Source organism: Drosophila suzukii, chromosome 3 (assembly GCF_043229965.1).
Source record: "Drosophila suzukii chromosome 3, CBGP_Dsuzu_IsoJpt1.0, whole genome shotgun sequence".
In the NCBI taxonomy this organism is placed as follows: domain Eukaryota; kingdom Metazoa; phylum Arthropoda; class Insecta; order Diptera; family Drosophilidae; genus Drosophila; species Drosophila suzukii.
In genome coordinates this window covers 55,205,438-55,226,268 of record NC_092082.1, presented here as the reverse complement: position 1 = coordinate 55,226,268, position 20,831 = coordinate 55,205,438, and the positions used below count along the sequence as shown (strand labels likewise).

The following is a 20,831-nucleotide window of genomic DNA, read 5'->3' as shown; positions in this document are numbered from 1 at the left end:
TCCGACCCCACAAGGTGTATATATTCTTGATCAAGAATACTAGCCGAATCGATCTAGTCATGTCCGCCTGTCGGTTTGTCCGTATGAACGCAGAGATCTCGGAAACTGTTAGAGCTAAAACTTTGCATGCAGATTTTTGGGCTTCCTGCAACGCCCACTCTGACGCCCACAACCGACTATAACACTAAAACCCGTCTAGCGCCGACATTTTTTAATATTTTGAAAAAATGTTATTGAGCTTTTGTTCTTATAATCAATACACATCTACATACCAAAAAATAATACGGCACCAGGCCGCTAGGGGCGCTATGTACTTTTTTTGCGCTGTAGAACAGGTGGCGCTTTAGAAGAAGGAGATAGGTGGCGCTATATGCTAGGTTTGCTAGTGAAAAAAGTTGAGTTGCTTTAAGCATATTTCCATCCCTCTCGCACTCCCTTTAGCTGAGTAACGGGTTTCTAATAGTCGAAGCCATCGACTATAGCGTTTTTTCTTGTTTAGTATGAAATACGCAATTCCGGTATTATGCACGTGTTCAAAAAAGACGTGTTAAGTTGTGACGCCGTGCCGAAGTTCAAACGAAGTACGACTGAAGTTCAAAGATAACAGTTTAGTCTTTATTCATTAGCTTATAATGCGTACACTTCACTCTTGATCATTAATTAACTTTACAAAATGAAAAATGGGTCGCAATGGACCGAAAGTAAAAGCAGCCGATGTTGTTCCCGTCGCAGAAGCTCGTAGTTCTCTCTTTCTTCCCCCAAGCTCTGTAGAGTTGCCAGATGTCCTGACCTTCGTCTTCAGTTGGCAGGGCTATCAGCTGTGTATACGAACCAAGTACCGTGGGACTGAACATGCCGCCCGCCAATGCGAAATCAGCATGATACATGGGTTGTTCAGGATTCTGGATCTGAATTCCCTTGTACCTGTAGCGGCTAAGACAAAGAGAAAGAGAAATGACATACGGATGCAATTGAATACCAAGGGAGCAACAGCTGGTTCATATTAGCATGAGATCGGCAGGCGACAAAGCTCGGAGATGGAGCGTTTTTGACTGCCTGATTTTGTTTTTAGTGTTACAACTCGAACGAATGAATCCTCTCCAGGATGGAGACTAATAATTCTGCCGAGCGGCCATTGCGATGGAGGCAGTTGATCGTCCTTGAGTACTAATTCATTGATTTGAAAATTCTCCTTTTCCTGACACCATTTTGGGCGCGTCTGAAGATGGGACAGCCAATCTCGGCTCCATTGCGTCCAAAACTGACGGATCAAATTTTTATGAGACAGAAATTGCCCACGGAACGACGAGTTTTGAGGGCGAAAGTAGGCAGGTGCGAGCAGGGTGTCACCAATGAGAAAGTGTGCCGGCGTGAGAGCTTCTAGATCGTCTGGATCAGCTGTTAGCGGACAAAGTAGCCGAGAGTTTAGGCAAACTTCAATCCTGATGAGTACCGTTGCGAGTTCCTCATAAGTTTGCTTGTGACTTCCGACAATACTTTTTAGGTGATGCTTGACCGACTTGACCCCGGCCTCCCAAAGGCCTCCGAAATTGGGGGAGTATGGCGGAGTGAAATGCCATTTAGGACACGTAGTGTGGTCGCGATCCGCCTGTTGTGCGCTTGCTAATAACTTATTGGCGCCAACGAAATTTGTTCCGTTGTCGCTATACATATGTTGAACTGGTCCTCGGCGACCAGAGAAACAAGAAAATGCTAGTAGGAAGTGTTCCGATGAGAGTCCGGGAACCGCTTCTAGGTGAACTGCGATGTATCCCTTGTAAGTACTTGTCCCACGAAGCCGTGCTGCCTTGATTTCGATTGCCCCGGTATAAACGACGCCGGTCGCAATGAATGGGCGGTTCGGTGGGTTGACCCTGTGTACCGGCAGGTCGCCAATCAATTGACTTCCGATGCTAGGTGACGGCTTGTCTTCCATTTGGAATCCAGAACTTGTACCTCGTGTGGGCTAGAGTAAGATGAGCGCCGCCAAGCAGGGTAGCTTGATGGGAGTTCTGAATTACCAGCTCTGTAAAGACGCTGCGGTGGATGTTTGCGATCGAAAGAAAGGTTGGAATGTTTGAAACGACCGCGAACGCGTAAGATGCCGTCGTCAAGAAAAGGAGTGAGATTTCTAAGGATGCTCTTCGGAGGCAGAAGATTTCCTGCGAGGATCGCGTGCATGTCGGATTGAAAGGTTTCGGCTTGTACTATTTTCACGACGCGGCGAAGTGCATTGTCCAGTTCCTCCGGCGACAGCTGACTGTAAGATCTGGTTTTCTTCGATTGAGTGTTATGACAAAAGCGCAGTATGTATGCTATGACTCGAACGAGTTTGGTGTAAGTCGAAAACCGCTCAATGATATTAATGTCTACTTGGGTGGTGTGCAAACGAATCCGAAGAGATTTTGCTTCTAGGGACTGCTCATCAAATTTCATGTTCGGTACCTCTGTGTCCGGCCACTCACTGGAGTGTTGCCTCAACCATGATGGTCCGTGCCACCAGAGATTCTTATAGTTCTGCTGCAGACGTGTTAGACTTTGAAAGCGCTCCTTTTGAAGTGTAATAAAACCTGCTAAGGCCGGATCATCAGCTTCGTGGTCAGACATTTTATGAGAATTTTTACCAAATTGTTTTGAACCTAGCTAGCTCTGTTTGATAAATCAAAAAAGGCACCCGTAGTCACGTGATCTTTCCCTTCTGCTTACGACTGAATTTACGTAACGTTGACTACAGCGCGAGCGCAGGCTGTACTTTTTTCCGATTCCGCTTTGAGTAGGAGTTTTTTCCTGGTTGCGAAATGATAACGGGCCTTCTTGCAGCACCCGTGTGTGTGTGTGTGTAGAAGCGCTGTCAGCCGACCGGGTGTGTTGGTATTGATGACTGTGCTCTGTGGGTGTGAGAGCACGTGTTGGGGGCACAAACGGAGACGACCGCAATTTGTGTTAGATGGCGTGATTGGTGTTAGGCGTAATAACTAACAAATGAAAGAACCAACTGAGATTTTTCAACTTCAAGCAAGAGTCCCCTCATGGGCCACCATGTTAAGTTGTGACACCGTGCCGAAAATGCTATGTACGGCTGTCATAGTAAGAGGGGCTCTTGGGGGTAGGTACGACTGAAGTTCAAAGATAACAGTTTAGTCTTTATTCATTAGCTTATAATGCGTACACTTCACTCTTGATCATTAATTAACTTTACAAAATGAAAAATGGGTCGCAATGGACCGAAAGTAAAAGCAGCCGATGTTGTTCCCGTCGCAGAAGCTCGTAGTTCTCTCTTTCTTCCCCCAAGCTCTGTAGAGTTGCCAGATGTCCTGACCTTCGTCTTCAGTTGGCAGGGCTATCAGCTGTGTATACGAACCAAGTACCGTGGGACTGAACATGCCGCCCGCCAATGCGAAATCAGCATGATACATGGGTTGTTCAGGATTCTGGATCTGAATTCCCTTGTACCTGTAGCGGCTAAGACAAAGAGAAAGAGAAATGACATACGGATGCAATTGAATACCAAGGGAGCAACAGCTGGTTCATATTAGCATGAGATCGGCAGGCGACAAAGCTCGGAGATGGAGCGTTTTTGACTGCCTGATTTTGTTTTTAGTGTTACAACTCGAACGAATGAATCCTCTCCAGGATGGAGACTAATAATTCTGCCGAGCGGCCATTGCGATGGAGGCAGTTGATCGTCCTTGAGTACTAATTCATTGATTTGAAAATTCTCCTTTTCCTGACACCATTTTGGGCGCGTCTGAAGATGGGACAGCCAATCTCGGCTCCATTGCGTCCAAAACTGACGGATCAAATTTTTATGAGACAGAAATTGCCCACGGAACGACGAGTTTTGAGGGCGAAAGTAGGCAGGTGCGAGCAGGGTGTCACCAATGAGAAAGTGTGCCGGCGTGAGAGCTTCTAGATCGTCTGGATCAGCTGTTAGCGGACAAAGTAGCCGAGAGTTTAGGCAAACTTCAATCCTGATGAGTACCGTTGCGAGTTCCTCATAAGTTTGCTTGTGACTTCCGACAATACTTTTTAGGTGATGCTTGACCGACTTGACCCCGGCCTCCCAAAGGCCTCCGAAATTGGGGGAGTATGGCGGAGTGAAATGCCATTTAGGACACGTAGTGTGGTCGCGATCCGCCTGTTGTGCGCTTGCTAATAACTTATTGGCGCCAACGAAATTTGTTCCGTTGTCGCTATACATATGTTGAACTGGTCCTCGGCGACCAGAGAAACAAGAAAATGCTAGTAGGAAGTGTTCCGATGAGAGTCCGGGAACCGCTTCTAGGTGAACTGCGATGTATCCCTTGTAAGTACTTGTCCCACGAAGCCGTGCTGCCTTGATTTCGATTGCCCCGGTATAAACGACGCCGGTCGCAATGAATGGGCGGTTCGGTGGGTTGACCCTGTGTACCGGCAGGTCGCCAATCAATTGACTTCCGATGCTAGGTGACGGCTTGTCTTCCATTTGGAATCCAGAACTTGTACCTCGTGTGGGCTAGAGTAAGATGAGCGCCGCCAAGCAGGGTAGCTTGATGGGAGTTCTGAATTACCAGCTCTGTAAAGACGCTGCGGTGGATGTTTGCGATCGAAAGAAAGGTTGGAATGTTTGAAACGACCGCGAACGCGTAAGATGCCGTCGTCAAGAAAAGGAGTGAGATTTCTAAGGATGCTCTTCGGAGGCAGAAGATTTCCTGCGAGGATCGCGTGCATGTCGGATTGAAAGGTTTCGGCTTGTACTATTTTCACGACGCGGCGAAGTGCATTGTCCAGTTCCTCCGGCGACAGCTGACTGTAAGATCTGGTTTTCTTCGATTGAGTGTTATGACAAAAGCGCAGTATGTATGCTATGACTCGAACGAGTTTGGTGTAAGTCGAAAACCGCTCAATGATATTAATGTCTACTTGGGTGGTGTGCAAACGAATCCGAAGAGATTTTGCTTCTAGGGACTGCTCATCAAATTTCATGTTCGGTACCTCTGTGTCCGGCCACTCACTGGAGTGTTGCCTCAACCATGATGGTCCGTGCCACCAGAGATTCTTATAGTTCTGCTGCAGACGTGTTAGACTTTGAAAGCGCTCCTTTTGAAGTGTAATAAAACCTGCTAAGGCCGGATCATCAGCTTCGTGGTCAGACATTTTATGAGAATTTTTACCAAATTGTTTTGAACCTAGCTAGCTCTGTTTGATAAATCAAAAAAGGCACCCGTAGTCACGTGATCTTTCCCTTCTGCTTACGACTGAATTTACGTAACGTTGACTACAGCGCGAGCGCAGGCTGTACTTTTTTCCGATTCCGCTTTGAGTAGGAGTTTTTTCCTGGTTGCGAAATGATAACGGGCCTTCTTGCAGCACCCGTGTGTGTGTGTGTGTAGAAGCGCTGTCAGCCGACCGGGTGTGTTGGTATTGATGACTGTGCTCTGTGGGTGTGAGAGCACGTGTTGGGGGCACAAACGGAGACGACCGCAATTTGTGTTAGATGGCGTGATTGGTGTTAGGCGTAATAACTAACAAATGAAAGAACCAACTGAGATTTTTCAACTTCAAGCAAGAGTCCCCTCATGGGCCACCATGTTAAGTTGTGACACCGTGCCGAAAATGCTATGTACGGCTGTCATAGTAAGAGGGGCTCTTGGGGGTAGGTACGACTGAAGTTCAAAGATAACAGTTTAGTCTTTATTCATTAGCTTATAATGCGTACACTTCACTCTTGATCATTAATTAACTTTACAAAATGAAAAATGGGATGGACCGAAAGTAAAAGCAGCCGATGTTGTTCCCGTCGCTGAAGCTCGTAGTTCTCTCTTTCTTCCCCCAAGCTCTGTAGAGTTGCCAGATGTCCTGACCTTCGTCTTCAGTTGGCAGGGCTTTCAGCTGTGTATACGAACCAAGTACCGTGGGACTGAACAAGACGAGTGTCTATATATATCCTATATATTTAAAACATCTCTATTTATCTGATCTTGGATTATACTGTGATGTACTAATTTATTAGTACTACCAGACCTATTCCCTGAGCGAGAATGTAGAACGCGGAGTTATAGGTGTATTGATAACTGATTTATTCATGACTTGGTAAATGTAAATTAATTATTTCACTGGTGAATTATTTAAAAAAATGTATTTTTATTTTTTATTCACTACGATACAACTTTTCATTAATATCGACTTTTATTTTACTGTTTACAATTATTATTGAACCGATCTTCTCGGATGCAAAAACGGACTGCCTGGTCAAGGGCCGATTATCTGATAAGCAAACCTCGGTTAAAGAGAATTGGGGAACTCATTAAGAGTTGGACAAGAGTAGGACACAAGAGAGTGGGAAAATTGGGTGATCAAATTCACTGCTCGATTGCTAAACGGATTACGCTGTAGTTTTAGGGCTCGCCAGGTGTTGACCGGATGCTTGTGTTTACATTAGCTGGACTCAGCTTAGTTTATGTTAGAATGACCTCGGCGCAATTGAATCTTAATAATGAACTACAACTGAAGTGGGGGAGCCAATTGGGACTCTGTGGGAAAACTGAGTAAAGGGTTCCCAGCTAATAATTTTTTATAGGAAATAGCTTACGACTTGGGTAAGGCGGCTGGGCACTTGAGCTGGAAGGCGTTCTCAGCTAAGAGTTGTATATAAAGAGTTTTTTTATAAATTGGTAAAGGAGGCTGGGAGCATGAGCTGGATATCTCTTTCCCTTCTAAATTGAATTGTCCCGATTCATTGGAAGTTACGGATAAACTAAATTTAGATGATTTGTCAATTCGACTAGAATTTCATTTTCGGACATATAACTTTCGGTGTTTATTTCAATATGAATTTGCCGTGGCTTGCATAGTAGATATTTTTTAAATTTAAATACAATCGTGATAATAAAATAAATTATAGCTTATATGATCAGTATTAACGTTATTGGAATTTGAGTTTGTTTAATTTGAACAAAGGTGCTTAATATATTAATGTTATCGAATGAAAGTTCCGAATCATTTGACATAAGATGTTCGGATACTAAACAAGGAAGAACGCTATAGTCGAGTACCTCGACTATCAGATACCCGTTACTCAGCTAAATAGAGATATGCAAGTAGCAAAGCGAGATTGAAATTTTAATTTAATTTTAAGATTTAAGCGTTATGGGTGATAGAGTGGGCGTGGCAAGTTTTTGGACCAATCGATAGGTATTGTCGAGACCAATACATTTCACTTAAAATTTTTTATCTAGCATAAAAATTGTGGGCGTCACAGGTTTTTTGCGGTTTGTGGGCGTTAGAGTGGGCGTGGCATATTCGCGTAACAAACTTGCGCTGCGTATAAGGCTACGGAATCTAAATCTGAAATCCCAATTCTCTATCTTTGATAGTTTCCAAGATATCAACGTTCATATTTACGATTTTTTTAAGTTTGTGGGCGGTTTATGGGCGTTAGGGTGGGCGTGGCAAACTTTTTTTTGGGTCAATCGATAGGTATTAATGAGAACATTACATTTCAGTTATTTATTCTAGCATCAAAACTGTAGGAGCCACAGTTTTGGGCGGTTTGTGGGCGTTAGAGTGGCACTCTACTGAAACAAACTTGCGCTGCGTAAGAAGCTCAGGAATCTGCACGCCAAATCTCAATAGCCTAGCTCCCATAGTTTCCGAGATCTCAGACAGACGGACAGACGGACATGGCTAGATCGACTCGGCTAGTGATCCTGATCAAGAATATATATACTTTATGGGGTCGGAAACGCTTCCTTCTGTCTGTTACATACTTTCCGACGAATCTAGTATACCCTTTTACTCTACGAGTAACGGGTATAAAAATTATTATACTGCTTAGCAATTATATATTCTATTATCTTATGGTACAGATAAGTGTAGGGTATTCTATTTATTGTAGTAGTATTATTAAAAGTAATTAAAAATGACCCATTTAGATTAGTATCATTAACAGTATTATGACCATTTACAAAAATGGCTCCTTCTTGGATTACATCAATTTTTTACAATTACAAAGAATTTTTTCTTCATTTAGTATCCTAGTAAAACAATTACTTTCTGGGCTTAGGGTGCCATAATTAGTAAATATTTCTGTCTTAAAATTAGAAAATACATAGTACCTATTGTTACATTTAGTGACATGAATATCAATTAATAGTTTTCCATTATTGTGTGAGATGGATCTTGCATTATTCACTTCGCAACGGATTGTTAAGATGCGGTATTATATATATATTACAATTAACTCTTCGTGTATGGCGATTTTTAGTTTTGATATATTTTATAAAATTACTACAGGTTTTTGTTCGTGTTTATATATTTCTTGGATTTCTTCAGCGTTTAGAATTTTAAATTCATCAGATCGTAAGTGAGTAAGCGAAGACGGTGCTTTCCGAATGGAAACTCTTAGTTTAAAAAACTTGTTTGAAGATTCTCAGATAGAGTTTTTATTTTATTAAATAATTTAGAATTAATAACAAATTGATTGTTTTTCTTTTTGGATTAAATCATCAATTTTATTTTGGACCGTTATCAAGTCATCGTGATCGGGAGTCCCTGATATCCATTTCCAAAGGGTGCCTATTTCATTGATTCCTCTTTTTGCCCTTCTTTGTAAAATTTTTGAGAGAAGTATTTTAATATTATCTAAATCATAGGATATTTCCCACTGTAAATTCTAATTACTTTTGTTTATGTGTGTTGATTAGAGTTTGATTATGTCTTTATATAAGCTTAAATGAGTTATATGAAATTGGTAAGCGTATGATTCATAATTAAGAATGTCTTTTGTGTACTTGTAGGGGAAAAAATCATGGGTGTAATCCATTATTTATACACTCTAAGAAAAAACTAGCACATTGGGCTGTTTTCAAGCCCAAATGGTCACAAAACATCGACAGGTACGAAATGGGCTTATTTTTCATTTCAAGAACGTTTTGTTCTTAAACCGGCATTCTCAATTTGAGAACATTTTTGGGCGAAATTAAGAATGTGTTCTACTCGATTTAAGTAAGAAATCGTCTTTATTTAAGTACAAACACAACTTTATTTTAGTATGAATTGTACTTTAATAAGTTTAAGAATTCTCAAATCAAGTATGAATTTTTCTAAAATAAAATATAATTAATTCCGTAATAAAGGCGTACTTGTTCTTAAAACAGGTCTAAAATGTTATAAAATAAACTATGGCCAATGCTTATATCAAGATAATATGCAGCTTGCATCAAAAATACATAATTCTCATTTTAAGCTGGACTTAGTCTTCAGAAAAGAATTATTCATACTACACTCAAGAACAGTATGTACTCATTTTAAGTATCTTAAACATTACTTGGTCTTATAATAAGAACAACTCATGCTCCATTAAAGAGATTAAAATTCTATAATCCAGCCGAATAAGTTCTTTACATAAGAACTTATAATTCTTCAATTAAGAAGGCATTGGGCTTGCAGAAAAAAAAGCAGGTCTTTTTTAGTTTTGTTTTATTTTATTGTTTTAATGTATCGTATGATTGAGTATGTTGATTCTTATTGCATTATAATACTGGAAACTTAAAAAGGAAATAAAACATACAGTTTTGTAACTTGCGCTATATGTTATACAAGATATACTTCAGCCTTATATAAGACTTAGAATAATTTAAAGTATACACATGAATCGGAATGTTTTTTACATATACATTTTCAGTGCTATTACCAACTTGGTATGCACAAAAATAAAAACGTTATTACCATAACGTTATTAGCTCATAGTACAAGTATATTGCTTACATTCTATTTTAAGATTCTTAGATTTTAGAAAATGATGAATTTTAAAATAAAACATTAGAGTATCCTCATTCGCAAAGCGTTTGTGGCATCGGAAATATTCAAACTTCATCTTCATTTCCTTTTTATAATTGTGAGATTAGACTCAAAATTATTTATTTAAATACAAGGTGAGTTCCATAGTAAACAGGACTTTAAAAAAAAAAGACAGAACAAATAGATTTTTCGGCAAAATCAATTTATTTTATTCAAAATAGGCTCCTTCTGCTTTAATACAGCGTTTTGCACGGTTTAAAAGCATGTCGAACGAGTGTTTTAGCTCGTTGCCCGGTATGGCCGCCAGTATGCCGGTGCAAGCCTTTTGAATGGCCTCCACGTCTGCATAACGCTTTCCTTTCATCGGCAAATGCATTTTTCCGAAAAGGTAGAAGTCGCACGGTGCCATATCAGGTGAGTACGGGGAGTGGTTGACGGTTAAAATGTGATTTTTGGTCAAATAGTCGGACACAAGCGTCGATCGATGAGACGGCGCATTATCGTGCAACAAACGCCAACTTCCATCTTCGCGATATTCGGGCCGAACACGTCGAATACGGCGCACCAAACGCTTCAAAACTCAAAGGTAGAATACCGCATTAACGTTTTGGCCGGGTGGAACAAATTCTTTGTTGACAATACCCTTGGAATCATAAAAACAAATCAGCATTGTCTTCACTTTTGACTTCTCCAGGCGCGATTTTTTGAGTTTCGACTCGTCCGGCGCCTTCCATTCAGAACCATCAGAGTCATTCGGAATCATATTGAAAACACCACGTTTCGTCACCAGTCACAATCTTGTAAAGGAAGTTCGGGTCTTTTTTAATGATGTCCTTCGAATGTTGAATTCTGAGCAATTTTTGGACGTCAGTCAATTTGTGCGGAACAAACCGTGCACACACCTTTTGTAAGCCCAAATGTTCGGTCAAAATGCGATAAATCGATGTTTTGGAGATGTTCATTTCTATTTCCATGAATTTCAATGATGATTTCGGCTGATTTTTTATGAATTCACGCACAGTTTCGATGGAATTTTTGGTGATCACGGATTTTGGTTGGCCCACATGTTCATCGTCATTTATGTCCTCACGACCACTCTGAAAACGTTGAAACCACTCGTGCACTCTGCTACGGGATAGGCAATCATCGCCATAAACTTGTTTTATCAATTGAAGCGTTTCGGTAAAAGTTTTACCAATTTTAAAACAAAATTTAATGTTGGCTCTTTGTTCGAAGCTAATTTTCGCACCGATGACAAAAACATACTGACACTTAAAACGCAATAACCTCACTTCCAATAGATGAAATGTCATGAAATTTTTACTGGAAGTCGATAAAGGAAAGCAGATTCTAACGCACCAGTAGACATATAGATGGCGCCACTAGAGGGCGCTAGATTAAAAAAGTCCTGTTTACTTTGGAACTCACCTTGTAGTCTATTAAAGCAGAAATATTTGAAGGCTTTTTATCAAAACGAGTATCTATTTCAAAAAAATACTTTTATATGAACAACCATGGATCATAAGAGGCTTTAAGGTATTCCAACGATTGTATTTGAAAAGACTTAAAGCATAATTCTATGGCGTAAGGAAAGGACTTACTTTATCGTCTGATACTCCCAATGACAAAAAGCTGTAGAGTAAATCCAGATGTATAATATTTACAGATGATGGGCTCTATATGGACCATGTAGTCATTGGTGGTTGTCAATCTTAAAACGAAACTCTCTTGAGAGTCTAGAATAGTCGCTCTTTTACTGAGTTTTCCTTTCTCGTTCTCGAAACGCGCAGTAGATGGTAAAACCGCGCACAGAAGAATGCTAATCCTGGAAATCTGTGAAATAAAATTAATAAAATATCATATCACAGCACAATTTGCAACGTAGATGCGTTGTACTTATAAAAAAATTATTGATGTAGTTGCGCTTAAAATAATTTCCAAATAGTTAAAAGTTAATTTAATAAAAACAAATTTTAAAAACTATAATATTTACCAATTTTCTAGCATAATTTTGCTTGTTCAAGCAGTCCTTTACAAGCTTCGTTTGAAATGTTGTATACATAGAAATTGAAGATTTTATTTTTGAACGTCTCCCATTTCGAAAACAAAAACGACCTTCTCCTTGGGTACATCATTTCAAAATCAATTTCAATCTATAAGTAAAAAAATTAAATGTTTATACATACAATACATTTTATACCGTTTTTCGAAAAATTATCAAGTCAGTTGCCTAGGCGTGGGAGAATTTTGACCAGGCTGCGAAAAACTCTTGGCTGTCAAGTTGTTTGACCTCTTGTTGGCGAAGATGGAAGGTCTTCTTCCATTTCTCGCACACTAAGTACCAATTGTCACCGTCTCTATTAAGAGAAAGCTTCAGCGAAAGTGCGATACGATCCGATTCTGAGATTGATCTTTGATCTTCGATTTTTGTATTTGAAATACAGTTTGTCCGGTGGATTGTTTTTACCGTCTCGGGAAATGAAGTAGTAAAATTGATTAAAAATATCAGTAAAAATCAATATTAAAAGCTCTTCCATTAAATTTTACCTTCCATTTTTCTTCGCCAGGTAAGTGACAGCAAATTTCGTCCAGCAGCAGACTAAAATCAGATTATTTGGTAGTTATCGCTGTTGAGAAGATCTCCTCAAGGATAATGCTTATAAGATCGTTCTTCATATCCAGGCTTGAAGACATCTGTTTTTTTCCTTGATCCAAAATAGCTCTCCCTCTATTGGTCTCCGCCAATAAAGTGCCCAAGGTTTTGCCTTGCACCTGCTTTGCTTTGTAATAAAATTAAGGCGGCGTCTCCGGCGATTTGGTTATGTTTGTGGGAAGCAACTGCGATTCACTATCTGGTCCAAGCTTCATTCAAAAATATTTAATGCTTGTTAAAACGTCAGGAATTACTTACTATTGATTTTCTCCAAGACAGCAGCTTCTCTTGAAATCTTAACCTAAGACCCAAAGGTGGAACGGCTTCTTTTAAATCTTCCTCAGTTAAAATATTTTTTAAATCATCATATTGAATTTGTGCACCTAAGAATGTTTTATTTATTATATTTCAGTCTTAAATATGTACATGCTTACAGTGTATAACATTAATTTTCGTTTTTTTATGCATGTTTATTCATTAAATTTAAAGAAAAGTATTAATATATATAAATCAATGAAAAGGTAATAAAATAAGGTTTTAATTCTGCATCATTACATTTTTTGTTTTTTATTAGTTTCAAAACATTTATTCACGTTTGAAGTTAAAAAAACAACACAACTTTAAACTGGATCGCAATTATTAATGCAATTCTAAACATGTGCCTTCCCAGTCGTAAATGACAGCATTCCATCATGCGTTCTTTCATTATGAAATGGCATCAAAAAGGTGTTCCGGAAGTGATGAGACTGTCCATTCTTTTTACACGGGTGCGGGACAAAAAAGAATGCACCCGGTGCATGCTTCTGGAAGCATATATCTGGAATGCACCTGGAAGCAAAATACTAAACACCTTCTGGGTGTATTCCTTTTTAATGCACCTGGAAGCAACATACTAAATACATTCTGGGTGTATTCTTTATTAATGCACCTGTAACATGTACCCAGGAATGCACCTAGAAGCATTCAAAAACCAAATATCTGGAAGTTTTCCCCAGGAATACATAAAACTGGATTTCAATTTCATATTTATTTTTTTGATTTTTTTTGATCAGAGTAACTTCCCTTCTCTTCGGCCAAAGAGCTAGTGAGATGGCTCTGAGGGCGCCGAGCTGAAGGCTACCGAACGGGTCGCAGGTTGCGGATAGCGAGCGCCCTGGTTCTCCAGGGTAACTACGAATAAGCGTGGAAGTTGGACACGGCCCGGCTACCGCCAAGCCCCCAACACGAAGCGCAAATAAGTAGCCCCGGACAGTCAGCGGGTATCTGCGCCGTAGCAGTACCGACGTCGCGCTTGTGCTGCCGCCTCCGACAAATAGCTCACACACACCCATTCCCACACTCTTTGAACCTACCTCTTTCCCACCCACACAACTCATCTCACCCCGGGCTGGACTAAGGTGTCACTCGTACCGTGCCGAGAGTCAATCTGGCTGGGAGCCCGAGTCATCAAATAACTCAGTCTCAAACGGTGAGCTCAGGCAAGTGGCGACCGCCTGTTCTAAGTCAGCCTTACCCGGGTACGGCGGATCTCTGCCCGGGTGGACCTGTCCTTTCTCCGCAGCTCGTGGGATTTAACATGGAGAACTTAACAAATACTAAACAAAAAGACTGCACAAGACGAGAGCCCGACACTCTTATAAAGTCGGAAGTCGTAACCAACGACGAAAGAAAGAGCAAGATCACGGCTCTGACTACCCCAGTCCACGTGACGTCGACCCCTGCCAAGGCCAGCGAACAACGCAGCCGGCTAAGCCCAACTCGCCATAGCGACAAGCCCAAGCCTCCCACCAGCGTAGGTGTGGCTAACCAGCCACTCCAACCTGAGGGGAGCGCCAAAGCCGGTCTCGTGGTGAGTACCAGGGCAAAGGAGTTTAAGAGGGTACCACCTAACCAGGCAGGACCTTTTGAAAGAAAGAAGGCTTCCAGGATCCTCAAACGGCTGGCCACCAATCCGATACGTGAGGATCAGACTTCGAAATTGGATTACCAGAAAATCCAAGAGGACATAGCCTGGGCGAAGGCAGATATCCCAGATTTCGACATCGCTATGACTACCAGCAACAAGCGAGAGAGGTCGATGGAGTCAGCTCAACCAGCGAGCAAGAAGGCCAAAGTAACCAACCGCGGCACATGGTCGAGATCCTTTGCGGAAGTGGTAAAGGATCGGAAGATCATTGGAGTCATCGACCAGAGCGATGAAGGCGGAAGGATCCCAAGAAACCATTGGGGTCTGGTTAGACGGGCCCTTGCGACAGTGGCCTTGAAAGTGCTGGACGAAAACCCAGGACCGCCACCCGATTGCACAGATGCAGGGTGGTACCAGGGCAACGTAAAGTTGATCGCCTGCGAAGACGAGAGATCGGCAGCACTCTACAAGGCTGCAATTGACAAAGTCGGCGAGGTCTACCCCGGGGCCAAGCTGGCAGTTTGTGAGGCTGCAGACATCCCGTCACGACCGACAGCGATGGTGTGGCTGCCGTCGGAACCCTCGGTACCGGAGGCTATCCTCAGCCTGCTGACCAGGTTCAACCCGAAGCTCCCAACAGACGGTTGGAAAGTGGTTACCGGTTCATAGAATTTACAATAACTCTAAACTGTCCTCCCGCCGAGAACATTACTAATCTAAGATCAACCAACTGGGGATACTACAAAAATCTCCGCAACAGGAACCTATGCGCTCCACCGACGCACATATGAAACGGTCATGAATTAGATAACCTAGTTAAAACTTTTACTGATATCTGCGGTGAGGCTTGAAAAAGGGCTTGCCCAAGCAGAACAGTCAAAGAAAGGCACAAACCCCCATGGTGGAACGCAACTTTGGCGAACCTTAAAAGAGAGTGTAGAACTTACTTTAATAGAGCTAAATACAACAATAGCCAATCTTCCTGGAATTTATACCATACAAAACTAAGCCTATACAAAAAGGAAATTAGAATATCAAAACGAAGAGCCTGGGCTAACTTCTGCAGTAGTATAGAATCTACTGCGGAGGCTAAACGAACACACCCATCACACCATAGCATCATTCTATCTGGCTCACGACTACGAAGGGCCACTACCAAACACCACTACACAAGAACTCATACGCACTCACTCATCTAAGGAACTCATCCTGGGTGGGGACGCTAACTCACACCACACACAATGGGGAAGTACAAACACCAACGAAAGGGGTGAGTTACTCTACGACTATCTCCTTCAATCAAATATATTCATCTGCTACAAAGGTAATGACCCAACAACTTTCATCACTAGAAATAGGAGGGAAGTCTTAGACATTACTCTAATATCTGATCCCTTACTTAACCAGCTAGACGCGTGGAAGGTGGGGATCGAACACTCATTCTCGGACCACCGATACATAAAATTTACAATAAGTCTAGAACATCCTCCCGCCGAGAACATAACTAATCTAAGATTAACCAACTGGGGATACTATAAAAATCTCCTCAACAGGAACCTACCCGCTCCTCCGACACACATACGCAACCGTCAAGAATTAGATAGCCTATTTAACTGATATCTGCGGTGAGGCCTTAAAAAGGGCTTGCCCAAGTAGAACAGTTAAAACAAAGCACAAACCCCCATGGTGGAACCCAACCCTAGCGAACCTTAAAAGAGAGTGTAGAACTTACTTCAATAAAGCTAAATACAACAATAGCGAATCCTCCTGGAATCTATATCATTCAAAACTAAGCCTATACAAAAAGGAAATAAGAATATTAAAACGAAGAGCCTGGGCTAACTTCTGCAGTAGCATAGAATCTACTGCGGAGGCATCCAGACTCAGAAGAATTCTAGCTAAAGCTCCAGCTACCATTGGCTATCTTAAAACCAATGCTGATGGCTGGACGGAAAACAGTCAGGAAACCCTTGAACTACTGTTAGACACACACTTCCCTAACAATACCCAGGTAGTGGAGGACCTCCACATAGAGGTGAATCTAGACGACCAGAGTATTGCCAACATTTCAAACCCTGACCGCATTCAGTGGGCTGTTAACTCTTTTAAGCCCTTCAAATCACCTGGCCCAGATGGGTTCTTCCCGGCCCAGCTACAACGGACATTAGATATGTCCCTTCCCTGGCTGACAGCCATCTTCCACGGCTGCCTTGCTCTAAACCATATTCCAACAAGGCTGGACGTTAAGGTAATTTTTATACCGAAAGCCGGCAAGCCCTCCCACACAAACCCAAAGGACTTCCGCCCGATCAGTCTCTCTTCCTTCTTGTTGAAGACCCTGGAAAGGCTAATTGACACCCATATCAGACTAACCATCGACCATAGCCTACTCTCTGACGCACAGCATGCGTACCGTAAGGGTAGATCAACGATACCGCCCTCCACTCTCTAGTGTACAGTATAGAACGAGGCTTCCACAATAAGGAATACTCTCTTGCAGCGTTTCTAGACATAGAAGGCGCCTTCAACAACGTCACCCCAACGGCGATCACTGGTGCTCTGACTGAACTGGGCATTGAGCGGCCCATAGTGGGACTCATACACACCATGCTAACCAGCAGGGTAGTGCACTCCACTATGGGATCGGCCCTCTCGACCAGGAATGTCAGTAGAGGAACCCCACAAGGGGGCGTACTCTCACCTCTTCTATGGGTTTTGGTGGTCAACAAACTGCTATCACTTCTAGAAGAGGCGGGCACAAAAGTGGTAACCTATGCGGATGACGTGGTTATCCTACTGCAGGGCAAATTCCCGCAAACCCTTTGTAATCTAATGGAGACAGCCCTATCCACCCTTTCCCGGTGGACGGCTGGCTGTGGACTGGGAGTTAACCCGGAAAAGACCGAACTAGTTCTCTTTACAAGGAAGTACAAGGTACCAATTCTAGTTCCCCCAAAACTACACCAAACGCGCCTAACCTTTAGCAACCAAGCAAAGTACCTAGGTGTCATCCTTGACAAAAAGCTCCTCTGGACTGATAACATCCTAGATCGCACACGCAAAGCGGCCATAGCCCTCTTCGCTTGTAAAAAAGCCATAGGGAGGAAGTGGGGTTTCTCCCCCATGATAGTTCACTGGCTATATACTGCAATAGTCAGGCCCATTCTCCTCTACGGAAACATCGTTTGGTGGCCTTCTCTAGATAAGAACTGCAACCTCCGGATCCTTCACAAGATCCAAAGGAGCGCAGAGCTCTGCATCAGTGGGGCGCTGCGCACTACCGCCACCGAGGCACTAAACACAATTCTCGATCTCCAACCCCTGGACCTACTTGCCAAAAGCTGGGCATCTGCAACAGCGCTGAGGCTCCGTGAAGCAGCGGCATGGACAACGGGCTCCACGGGTCACTCCATTATCCTATCAAAACATTCACCCCTACCACGTTATACAGACTACGTCCCACCCATAGTCAACTTCGAAAGAAGATACAAAATTCATATACCCACCCGTTGAGACTGGGACAACCTCCCACATCAATTCGTAAACGCCGTCAACATATACACTGACGGCTCCAAGTTTAACTCCCAAACAGGTGGGGGAGTCTTCTCCCCCGAACTAGACATAAAAGTCTCATTCCGCCTACCAGACCACTGTAGTGTTTTCCAAGCGGAAGTGATGGCAATTCAGGAAGCCACTACCCACCTGAACACGTCTGTACAGAAAGACAGTGATATCTTCATATTCTCGGATAGTCAAGCTGCCCTCAGGGCCCTCGACTCCTACACAACGAGCTCAAAAACAATCTCTGAATGCCGCAAATCTCTTAACGAGATGGCCACTCATCTGAGAATCAACCTCATCTGGGTGCCTGGGCACCGCAACATTGAAGGCAACTGCATAGCAGACGAGCTGGCAAGACAGGGGACAACCGCCGATATCCTTCGTGATAAGGACACGGTAGGGATGCCCATGGCTACCTGCAAGCTCCTTCTCAGGCAGAGATTGTATACTCTTTCCAACAACCGTTGGAACTCAATCTCAACATGCCACAATTCTAGACTCACAAGGCCAAACTATAACACGAAAAGAACAAAAACTCTCCTACAATGTAGTAGGGAGGACATCTCCACTCTCCTAAATGCCCTCACGGGCCACTGTCTTATAGGGACTCATGCGATAAGGCTGGGTCTAAGTAACCACGACTTCTGCCGCAGCTGCAAAGAGATAGACGAAGAGGAGAGCATCGAACACCTCCTATGCTTCTGCCCAGCGCATAACCTAAAGCGCTTTCAAACCCTAGGTAGCTACACACTTCCGAACCTTGCGGCCATTCAGGACGTAAGCATTCAAAAACTACTATGTTTCTTAAGAAGAACAGAATACTTCGCGAAGGCAGAAAACCCATGAGCTAGGGAAACGGATCTTTCAGAGATCATGTGGTATCACAAGGGGCCCATTGTGGCCTAAGTGAGGGGACTAATATTTAGTCTCCAACCACTCCTACCTAACCTAACCTAACCTAACTTCCCTTCTGTACGGTGCTTTGGTGCTTCCTTCTTGTTTATGTACTTTTGTCATTTACGCAGTTCAGTCCTTGGTGTGCCCATTCATTTTTTGCGATTCTGAAAAATATAAAGCAAATTGAATATTATATATATTTGAAATATGTGTATATACATTACAAATATACAATATGTTTATTTTGTATGTACAATTTTTTATTTGTTTAATATGTTTTTAATTTGAATGTTCAGTGTACATGTACTGTGTTATTTTATTGTGTTCATATTGAACTAAATTATCTACACTTTACTTACCTGGGAAAATATTGATGTAAAATTGGTGGCAGAAAGCAACAAACTTTTTCAAAACACGTGGCACGAACTTCACTTTTCAGAACTAAAAATGCAACTGACGAGAAATGCAAGAGACAAGAAAAACCGATCGCTTCATTGCATGTTCTCCTTTGTCTTTATTATTTGTTTGTCAAGAGAACAGTTCCGAAAAAAGACGATTGTAAAAAAATGGGCATCGGCAACCTTCGGGTTTGAGTTTGGTTTTTTTACATTCCCACTAAAATGCTCTTGGATGCACTATATTGAAATACACCCAGATGGCACCCAAAAGACTGCCCCCAGCACGCACATTTTGCTGGGTAAATTTGCATACGTGCTGTTTTGCGTAAAAAAGATACGACCCAGAACTATTTCTTTCGGAACACGTTCCCGAAACGGGTGTTTGGGCATGCTTCTGGATGCATTATTCTGAAACACTTCTAGAAGGCACCGCAATAGAATGCACCCAGCACGCACATTTGCCTTGGAAAATTTGCATGCGTGCTGTTTTGCGTAAAGAAGGTACGACCCAGAACTATGTTTTTTTAAAACACGTTCCGCAACTTACGACTGGGAAAGCGCGACTTTTCTTGCGGTATGTGTTTACCCTTCAGTTCTGCAGTAGGGACGTGGTGACATGGCTCAAGGCAAAAAGTTTTTTTGTTTTTTTGTGTGCCTAAAACGCTGTGCCGCTGTTGACGTCAGCAGAGAAGTCGGCGCAGTGTAGAAGACTGCCTACGAAAACGATCGTGCAACAAAGAGAGGCAGATATTCGGAGCTTCCCTCTCTTTCTTTGTCTTATAATCTGCCTGCACTCGGCGCTCTCAGAGACAAATTTCGGCAGGACCGTTATTTCTTTTGAGTCTCTCCGTTATGTCCGGCTAGCGACTAATGTTTCGGCGGAAAAATTTTCGTGGCGCAGCGACATGTGAGTGCCCTAATATTTTAGGAGCATTATTGTATATCGAAAAAAAACAACTAATATTGTTTTATAAAAGTAAATTATTTGATTATGGTAAAATTAAGTAAATTGAATTTACTTTTAATGTTATGCTTACGTATTATACATTAATATTACAATATATATTTTTAGTTAAGTTATAGAAATTTAGTTAGTTAAAATTTATTGAAATATTTAAAACATTTTAATAGTACCATTTTTGAAGAATTCCATTTTATATTTTTTACTAAAAAAAGTTAAAGTTATGTAGTCTGATATTTTTCGCTTTAGAAAGGGTATAGGTGCAGTGGCACGCGCCTACTGCGAAGAGAAAACAAAAGAAATCATTCATTCTGTTTGAGTTATTGAAATGGAAGAAAGCCATTTAAATTGTGCGCAGCAGATTTACTTCTTTCGTTTTTTAAAGTGAAAATAATAAAGTCAGGTAAGTTTTTCATTAAGTTGAAGATGTTGTGCATTGATCTTAGTTTAAAGTATTAAGGTATTCAATGGGTTCCGTAAGCCGAAAGTGGATGATGAAATGTTTCGCGCCAATAAAAATCCTGCAAAGGGTGCAAACACAGCTCTAAAAGGTAAATATGCAAATAAACAAATAAAACGCATTTTTTAAGCATATGACCATAAATTTTATCAGGAGCGTTGGCCAAGGATTCGGAGGACCCGGACAAAGGTTTAAGGAAGGCGATGACCAATGTA

At 41.9% G+C, this 20,831-nt stretch overlaps 1 protein-coding gene across 5 annotated transcripts in view; it reads left to right on the top strand.

Moving 5' to 3' along the window:
- The window catches only part of LOC139353068 (uncharacterized), a 569,019-nt gene that overhangs the window by 744 nt on the left and 547,444 nt on the right, over positions 1 to 20,831 (top strand). The gene's annotated exons all lie outside the window — the stretch shown is intronic.